The sequence below is a fragment of the Saccoglossus kowalevskii genome, chromosome 6, assembly GCF_978046115.1.
Source record: "Saccoglossus kowalevskii chromosome 6, keSacKowa6.1, whole genome shotgun sequence".
Taxonomy (NCBI): domain Eukaryota; kingdom Metazoa; phylum Hemichordata; class Enteropneusta; family Harrimaniidae; genus Saccoglossus; species Saccoglossus kowalevskii.
The window spans coordinates 23,005,740-23,016,785 of NC_140646.1; positions in this window are offsets into that span (position 1 = coordinate 23,005,740).

The following is an 11,046-nucleotide window of genomic DNA, read 5'->3' on the forward strand; positions in this document are numbered from 1 at the left end:
TCAATGGATTAACACCATCAATATACTGGTATAATATAATATACAATATATTTTTTGAAAGAGGAAATGATAATTTTTTTTATGAAAATTGGAAGACAATACCACTTAAAAGGTTTAACATGTCTTTGAGGTTAAACTTTTCAAGGTATTGCAGCACAATGTACTGATGTAATGATCGAGTGATAAGAACTCATTAGATAAGGCCAGAGAGGATATTTAATACTAATCCCCAGTGAAAAATAAATCGTAAAAAAAAATTATTGTCATATATAGTAATGTAAAAGAAATGATAATATTTTGATACCGTGTGTCCTCTATTAGCAGCGCATGTGTTTACGTAATTTGACAAAAGTAATTGTATAGTGAAAATAGAATATTTAGATAGTACATAACATAATAGAAAATTTCAATAAATCTGTGGACAGAATCCAGTTTATTAAAATGGAGAGCATTTCATTATTAATTCACCTAACAGTATAATACTGCAGAAGAACGCTACATATTGCATATTCAGTACAAACCCTCTCTATGACATAGTTCACCGCCTCGCAAAAAATGAAATCGGTGATTACATTAATCATTTTTAAAGAAAATAATCACTTCTTTCACCAGGGGGGTTACATGACACGATTGGTTGAAATAAATAAATTAATATTCATGTGCAATGAAAACTCGTCTTTTCAGTAAAATTGTACCAAAATGCTTTTTGAGAGCACGCATAATAGTTTTAAATTGACTGATTCTATCGCTACGAGATGAAAAAAAATAAACGGAAAACTGATATAAAAGTGTTTTTGAGACACGGTTTTGATACAAACTGTTGAAAGTAGCCATATATTTTATTCTTTACCGTGATCGTAGCAAGTTACGAAATGTATGGAGATTGCAGAGGAACGTATACATTTCACTCTAGTACTATTGCTCAAAATGTTTTCAGTAACTTTTATCAGTGACAAGTTACCTAATTAGTATACATTTCGATAAACCGCTTTGTATATGCACAGTTTGAAATGGAAAATTTTTGAACGCATTAAAATCACGCGTAGAACTCAAATTGGTTGTCGGTTGATTTGTTTTATAATAGATATAATTTTAGAGCCTGTTACTATGTGATGTTTCTAAGTTGTGTCGCTGAAATTATTTTTATCTCATTGTAAAAGGAACGTTATTGCCTAGACGATGACATACGGAGTCGGACGAGTGACTTCGAAACGTCCCACCTCAGACTAGTCTGAGATTCCATCCGGGGGTTCCACCGAGATCGGACGGCGCCCTATCGTGCCAATCCTTCAATCCATTGTTTTCAAAACAATCACGTGGTGCGCTGTTCAAACCCGGGATTCAACCATTAGGGGCGTTTCAGTAAAAACACATCGCAAAGCATGCCAATTCAACATTTTCAAACCAGTATACTAAAACAGAAATGCTAAGCGATGCAAAAAAGGTTAGATATTATTTTTTAGTTTACATATCTCTGTTGATACAATCCCTCACATATTCTACTCCCAATTATTCCTGCGTAAAATGGAATAGCCTCTTTCCATGTAAACATTCTTAGTAAAATCACGTGACAGGCTGTTAAAATTGGCTGTTACATACTCTTCCGCCGGTCCGGAAAATGTGTTTAATTAGCTCTCATTCAAGCAACAATGCAGATTTCCCAGTGGGAGTGAAACTGGTTCAACTCTACCATTGAAAAATAGGGGTGTTTTCAGCAAAAAACGAATAACCCGTGAGTGCACACAATACGCTGAATTTCAGAACAAATCTTGCATTAGTTACAGCAGCAGAATACCACAGAAATATCAGACGAAACATGAAAACACTACAAAATGTAATTCAGACTGAACCCTCTCTATTGTAATTCCAGAAATTACCCCCATATGTACAACCATTTTCCACCTTGGTATCACCCACTCCTGAAAACAAACTCTTAATACCACGCTGAAGCGTTTGTTAATAAAATGAATTAATAATAGTTAATAACATTACCATGTAAATTGTTGAAGCATACATATGAAGTATGCTAGGTGAGCAAATTGAAATGACTCATGGGAATGATGTTCAATTTAGTTCCATAATCAATTATTCATTGTACAATACATTGTGTCGTGTTTTCAATTCGATACATTTTGATACACGTGTTAGTTCATACGAGTAACTAAAACACTTTTCTTCCAAATTGGTTTATCATGAAGCACTTCCTAAAACAAACACACATGTAATGTTTCAAGGTAAAACACTCGACAATGCATGTTTTATAAGTGTTTATGTATATGGCATGTACACAATTTCATTTGAGTAACTAAAACACTTCTTTTTAACTGTTTTATTTTGAGGCACTTCAAAAAACAAACACGCATGCAATGTTTCAATCTAAACACCCGATTAGATAAGTGTTCATATACAGGACACTTTTGTATGCCGTCTACGGTATGCATCTATAATGTACACAGTACTTATTATCGACTGTATTTATTGGAAACAAATGCTCACACACGTCACATTTGTCAGCAAGTCATACTGTGCATGTATCGATAAATTTACCAATTTTAGTATTTTGTGAGTGTGCATACCATGTACCTGTCACACGTTGAATAACCGATGAAATTAAAAATGCAAGGTGTTGCAATCAATGCTCGAGTTAGTAAGCTAGATGACTCAGCGCTAAACAGGCGTTAATTCCCTGTGATCTAATCATCACATTCATTTTCTGTACAGCTCTTATTCTATTGGCGGAGCCTCGGTGTTGAATCCCAATATGGTGATTACCACACACCTGTGCAAATTTGCGTCCAATTTAAACGAGCTCCTCTAAGTCTCTAATAATACTTAACCATTTAATTGATATTTAAAAATGTAATAAATACATTGAATACGATATGAAAACAATTATTGAACAATCAATTAGTTTGCTACTTCTTCATTTTCAGATAACTTTCATCAACGACGGTGTTCACGACGAACAATAATGAATGTTGCGTGTTTAAGTAACTGGTAACTTGTGTCGTGCGCACGCTCATTCATGAGGGACGGCATCGAAAGATCGATGTCGGATAAAAATCTCATTTGCTTTAGTTTATGGCTGGGGGTGACCTCAAAAACTTTCCATCCTATAAAAAAGTCAAAGAAAATCTTGGAGTATTTGTATTTTTCTACGCAATCATGGACAAAACTGACAGAAAATGAAAAAAACACATCCAAGACAAGAAAATAGTTTGGTCCCAGTGTAAATATGTACGTCAAATGAGGTCAATTTCAGGGCATGGACCTAGAACCAACTGCTATGCCATACTACTGTCCGATTATCAATTTGTATTTAATGGTGAATGTAGTCTGATGCCATGATCAATATTTATCAATTAAGTTTCAGTGGGGGGGGGGGGGGTGTTTTGAGAAAAAACTAAAGTAATTAAGGTTTTTATCCTACATTGAACTTTTGATGTTGTCCCTAATGGAATTATACTATCGGGAGTGTGGCATATTCGTGTTTTGATTTTCTGAGATGATAGGGGCCGGAAGTTATCCTAAACAAACTTGAAGGTATGATGATAGTGTAACTCCGTTACGAAGCGTGTGGAACGTGTAATTGATAGAACCAGCGTCGGAAGTTGTGTAATACATTGATATTTGCTGCGGCCTTCCGTTGTTCCTTTATGAGCGGGATAATTGATTAAACTCAAGTTCATGCATTTACAGGATCAGAGAATTCCGTACTACATAACGTCCATGCCATAACATTCCCAGAGACAAGATCAAAGTTACCAAATAAAATCATAGAAATGTTGCAGAATTTGACAGGAAAATGCAGTTCAATTCGTGTTAATGGTGCATGGTCATATTTTAGTTTTCACATTACATGCGCGTTATTTTATAACAATAACAATTCACATCGCATATTTCTGAATCAAATATCGCATTGTTTGAAACAATAATCGCAAATAACTAAATATTACTCACTGGAATTTGATAATATTTTAGTTTTCCGATTTTAAGAGAAACGATCGGAGGGTACAAGATGACACTGGTAATATTTGGAATTAATGTTGTCCTGTTAATATGGGTTATTGTTGGTTCAGTTCCCTCGTCCTATAGAGGAACTCTGGTTTAATAGGTAATAGTTTTAAATAATTTTAATTTGTTTTGTCCCACTATTTTATTCCCCATGAATTTAATGTGCCCGGAGAGACTACATTCGGCAATTTCAGTGAGGAATGGCTGCAAAGATGTTATTGTTCGTTTCAGTTCATTACTCATCTGTTTTGAAGTTTTAATTTTCACTAATATTGGGTATCGTATCTACATATTCACGAAAGGTTTGAATTTCATAAACACGCTTATTCAGCTGCACAATAAATACATTTTAAAATGTGTCCCTGTTACGAGCACTTGTCAATACTCAGTTTGTGTTTTACTTTTCAAATGGTTGCGATGATAAGCACTTTTTTAATACATATTTCTGGTGGAAACTTTTTCCAAAATGTGTGTCTAGTGAAATCACTTTTCAAAGAGTTGTGATATTTAACACTTTTTATACATGATCCTGGTGGAAACACTTTACAAAATGTGTGTCCATGCCCGACACTTCTGGGACCGCATGTTTTTACAGATCATCACATTATCTGCTATCCAGATTTCACCCGTTTCTCAGTTGACGGCAAACGGTACGAGGAATCAAAACCAGGCAGTGACTAGGAACACCAGTTTTACAAGTGTGAACTGAGTTTATTTTGACAAATCTCTTGCTTGGTGTTGGGAAGTCGGCTTCGCTAATTTCCAGAGTTCTTCATTTTGACAATTCACTTGCACTATTTTCATTCATCGTAATGTATTTCAGAATCATGAATAACAGCTTTGTGTCTTATTTCTATAAATGTGTCAAGCTCGTAAATTTGTTTGTTGGGTAATCTGTGAAGCTCGAACAGAACAGAACTCATAATATCGTGGACATCTTCTTTTTTCCAGTCCAAATCAAGAATCGGCCAGAGCTCTGACCATAATTTTACAAATATGCAGTGAGAAACTCGGATACCGATAGGAAGAGGAATAGCATAAATTTACAATCACAACACTTGTGAAATGTAATGTTATTAATGTGATCCAAATAAACTATATTGCCTGTCTTAGATTGAAGCTATTTGTACAATAATAAATAAATCATCAGTCTACATGTATCAATTTGCATATTGCAACATATAATAATTCCAAAAATGGGCAAAGTGATACCGAACAATCTGCGATCCAAATGCGAATCAAAGAAAGCTTAGAAAGAACTCCCATGTGCCGAGAGTATTGGAGACACATTAAATATAATTCGAAATTACTTAGCTGAAAACTAATTATGCAAATCAGAACATTAATATGACCAGATTTGAGTGTAAAACTAATGAGGTCTGCGCAATGTAACAGAAAATCTATGTCTCCAAGTTTAATTGAAATGTGATTAGAACCAAAAAATTATGAATTATTATGCTTATTAGGGAATTAATATGAACAGATTTTTACCCCAAACTAATTAGGTTTGTACATTGTCCTAGAGCATCTTTGTACTAAGTTTCATTGAAATGGAATAATTAGTACCGTGAAAATTCCAAAATTTCGACCCCTCTAAAAATTCGATTGGCTATTTATTTGCCGGATTTCGGTGTTTTATTTACCTCCAAATTTTCGACTCCACTAAAAATTGCCGACTCATTCTTATTCGAAAATTGCGACCAGTTTTAGTTTTCCCCCAAACGAAAAAAAAAAACGATGTGAGCGTTCAAACGGGACCTTCCTCGAAGGCATGAATCCGGGTTTCTGATTGACTGAGAGATTTTTATTTTATTGGTAACGAAAATATATTCTAAATAAACGAAGTTTCAAATAAAAACGAACACAAAAATCTCGGCATGCTGCGTTTCTGAATTGTTGATTATTACTGTACTCAGTAGTGATTATAATAATGTACACAAAATAAATTTGTTGAATGGTTATGAAATACAAATAAAAGTCAACTAAGTTTCATCGTAAGCGAATGATTCCGGTCTCGTATAAACGTTTGATGCTGTAGGATATCCGCCATGTTCTCTTAGGTCAAATAGGTCAAATCGCTAATTAACCAATCAAAAGCTGGATGATGCCAACGTGTTCAAATTACCATAGCTTATTTAAATATGTTAATGTTATTGAACGCAATGCGAAGAGATTGATGTTGTAGTACGATATTTTGGCTTGGATTTTGATGCGAAAACGGCATGATTTTTTTTTAAATAAAAAAATTAGTTGTTTTTAAAAAACAAACTGGTCATCTGAAGAATAATTTAACATTGTTCACAGTGATAACAGCTCATTCTCGAAAGGAAGCTTACCCGCTCACGCTAGTCACGATAAAAATCATACACGTGTACTCTTGAATAGACAGACGTCAATGACTACGGTAAAACTTAGACTCTATTTTAGCCGGCAGGATTGATTGAAATGTCCGAAAAATGACGCCAAAATACACCTTAAAAGTCCCATTTTATTTTCTTAAATCCCATTTTATTTTTTAATCCAAGGGCGAATTTACGGCAGAATTTGGTCCCTCAAATAAGGGACACGTGAGCTTTGATTCTAACCGGATACATTGCACTGGGTCGGGGAGATAGTTTGCTAAACTTCCATGTATCTTTTGTCCAATGGGTACCTGTACTTCGAACATTCGCAAGTTTTCCTAGGTAGTGCGAGACAGCTTTGTCTTTTGACCTATTAGTTTTGTGCTGACCTCTTCTGCGCGTCTTGATGTTTTGTTTTGCTTGTCATAATACTCACTGATTGATGACTTTGTTTAGATTTTGAGTTACAAGTCGGCCACGACTCTAAAAACATGTCACATTTCTAACGCCAATTATTTAAAACCGGTCGAAATTTTGGAGTTTTTACGGTACTTTAGATATCAGTGTGAAAGCTTAAAATTGGTTAATTATGCAAATTAGGTAATTAATATGTACAGATTGTAACCCACAATTATTCAGGTCTGTCTATTGTCCTACAGCATCCATGTACATTCATTGATATGTGATGTATAGTACCTGAGATATCAGTGTGAAAGTTGGTTAATTATGCAAATTAGGTGATTAATATGCACAAATATTTACCGGAAACTAATTGGGTCTGCATAATTCTAGATTCATTGAAATGTAAATGATTAGTACTTTAGATATCAGTAGAAAAGCTGAAAATTAATTATGCAAATTAGGTAATTAATATGCACAATTATTTACCCTAAAACTAATCAGGTCTCTGCATAGTCCTAAAGGATCTATGTACCAAGTTTCATTGAAATGCGATGATTAGTACTTGAGATACCCATGGAAAAGCTGAAAATTAACTAATTATGCAAATTAGGTGATTAATATGCACAAATATTTATCGAAAACAATCAATCTCTGCATAGTCCTTGAGTATGTAAGTACCAAGTTTCATTGAAATGTAATGCTAACTACTTATATCAAATGCTGAAAATTAATTAATTATGCAAATTAGGTAATTAATATGTACTGATATTACCATAAAAACTATCAGGTCTGTGCAGTGTCGTATGACATCTATGTACCAAGTTTCATTTGAAATGTGATGATTAGTACTTGAGATATCAGTGGAAAAACCGAAAATTGACTAATCATTATGCAAATTAGGTAATTAGTATCCACGGATTATTACCAAAAACTAATCAAAACCTAGCATTAGTTCAGAGCATCTATGTACCAAGTTTCATCAAAATCCAATGAGTGGTTGTTTAGATATCAGTGGAACAGTCATGGAACCACTAAAAAATAGCTAATTATCATGTAAATTAGGTAATTAATATGCACGGATTTTTACCAAAAATTAATCAAATCTGCGCATATGTTCAGAGCATCTATGTACCAAGTTTCATCAAAATCCAATGAGTGGTTCTTTAGATATCAGTGGAACAGTCATAGAACAGCTAAAAATTAGCTAATTATCATGCAAATTAGGTAATTAACGAGCATGGATTTTTACCAAAACCTAATCAAATCTGCGCATTGGCCCAGAGCATCTATGCACCAAGTTTCATCAAAAACCGATGTATGGTTCTTGAGATAGCAGTGGAACAGTCGGACACACATACACACACACATACACACATACACACATACAGACACACTAACTGCAAAGACTCCCATTTTGTGCTTCGCACATGGGAGTCAAAAACGGACAATGCGATTGATATAAGAGTCACCCGATTACGATAAATGAACATGGGGATAAATGCAGCGTGCGGATACCCTAAATAGACAATGCGATGACGATAAATATGGGATGTATTATACATCTGTCACCGTAACGCCATAAGTTACAGCGTGCCGTCATCCTACCATATTAGGAAATGCGAATTCCAAATATAGAATGATTACGCACGTAAGTGTCCTCTAATAATAAAAACAAACATGGCTGCCACCAGAGTTTGACCGAACTTCACACAAAGAAGTTCGCTGATTCTGTTCTAAACATTTTGGATTTCGGTATTCCAAATGGTATATCCTTGGAGGGAAAAGATGTATAATAATAAGGTTATTACGAGGATATCTCAAAGTATGCTGTGCGTTGGTCCATACTCCAGCTGCGCTGTCTTCGTGCATACTTTGAGGTTGTCGCAGTGTAAGGCCTGCTTATTGATAATGAGAGGGCACCCACAGAACTCACATTGGGCTGGAGATTCTTTCACTGCTAGTACGGGTAAACAAGACAATAGTACCGGAAATGAAATACACCTACACCAAAACATCGAGTTAAAGCTACTGGCTTTAATACCTCCCAAAATAATTACAAGAAATAAATCACAGAAAATACAATAAATAAAGTCACTAAAATAGGGGATTGCCGAGGAAAGTGTGCATTGGTGATAACTCACAGTTCCAGGATGTAATAATGGACGACAGTCAATGGCTTCTTCAACACCACAACGAAGAAATACAGGAGTATTGCTTGCTGAGGAACACTGGTATTCTGGAGGGCACTGCTGAAAGTAGGAGATCGCAGAGCAGTTCATACAAGTCTCACAGAATGATAATTGAAGCCTGTATCTCTTGTCTCACAATATCTCAGTAACTGCACACAGGGTACACAGTAGAAATGATGTACCCCAACAGTCCTCAGTCTGTCCAATTTATAGGCATGAATGGCCCAGATTCAGGGACACCACCTGGGTTTCCACATGAGCCAATCAGAATGTGATCTTGCTAGCAGCTTTGTCACATAGGCAACTCAGTGTTTCATAAACATCTTTTTTTATTCAAATAACAGCACACCTGGTAGATTTTAATTGTCCTTCCAAAGTTGTAAACACCCTTTGTTATGTAAATCAACAGCACTTCTGGTAGATTCCAACTGTCCTTCCAGAGTTATAAACAAGTATGACCTGTCAATCACCTTTATGACAAACGGTAATGCACACCGTTTCGTCCCATGATTCCATGAAAACTTCTATTTGCAGGGTTTGAGGTAATATGACAAAATTATAGTTTAAAGGATGCTGACAGAGGTATCCAAGTAATAACCTCATATTAATTGGAAACTAGAGAGATATAAATGCGCGACCCGATTACGATACTTAACACGATTGCGGTAAATCAGGTGCAGCCAGTGGAGCTGTTCATCTGAAAAGCTGTTCCAAGTGATTTTTAATGAGGGCAGGGGATTTTTTTTTATTTTTTGTAGGTGGCGGGAAATATCAGTACCCCCAGTGGGCAGGGCAGATTTCTAAAAGGACAGGGAAACTTTTTTTAGTGGGTAGGGTACTTACGTAAACAAATATCGCAGGGATGGGCAAAACGGCGGTTAGGGAAGGGTATAATAAAAAACGCATTGGGGGAAATAACATCTGCTAAATGTAGGCAGCCTTGTGCTATCAATAACTGAAAATGCGATTCATCCACTGATCTGCTGAGTGGTTAATGTATTCAAGAAGCCCACAGAAGCCAATGAATCGATGAATTACGCCACCAATCGGCATAGCAATGCAATGTTCTGTCACTGTGAATATTCACTAAAATTGTACTGCAACAGTGTAAGTGTAAGCGAGTTCAGAACAGTTGTCATCACTATGAATGTACGAAGTTGATGTTACACCTCGGCAGCGGCTGTCTGACCTTGTAAAGAGGTCACATAACGAGAGAAGAGTAGGGGAAAAGCGCTTTTTGATGAGGGGGATGGAAAGATGAATTTGGTCAGCAGGAGGGCAAGAAAGGCAAGTTGGCGGTAGGGGAGTAGGCAAACAAGTGTTTTTTTAATGAGGGCAGGGGAAAGATGAATTTGGTCAGCAGGAGGGAAGGAAATTTTTTCAGGTGGAGGGTAGCTTATGAACAGTTTTTAATTTCTCCCCTTTCCTTTATATTATATTAAATTAGCATACTTCAAACAGCCCATAACATAAATTTTGTCCCAGAGAATTGACTACTAGTATTTCAATTTATTGCTCGTTGGCTGCACCTGATAAATGCCCCCGCATAGTATAAATAGGCAACGCTATATCTTAAATGTGCGAACCCAATGCGATAAGTGGGCAACATGATGACGATAAATGCAGCGTGCAACTACAATAATTGGGCAACGCGATGACGATAAGTGCGGAAACAATGACATATTGTGTATAAGTTGTATTATATCATCTAAACTATTCTGTGGTAATGTTTATATTTTATAAAACATTGAATTATTTATAAAAAGGAAACCAGAGAATATTTAAATGACTTCATATTTTGAATCTCAAAATACTACATTCCATAAATAAATTAGTGGCTTATTATAAATTACTACATTAACGTGAATATGAAATATTACTGCGTTCCCGCAAATATTATTATAATATCGTATAGGGTATGTGAAATTATTTCTTAGAATACATCTTCGCAAAATACTAAGAATGTATAAAATGCCCGACATATTCTGTACGACGTAGGTGTAATGTTTGAATTAGTGTGAACATGTCAAATATGGCGCAGGAATAGGGCCGTTAAAAGTAAAATAATGAACTGATGTGTGCAACAAAATGTTATGAAC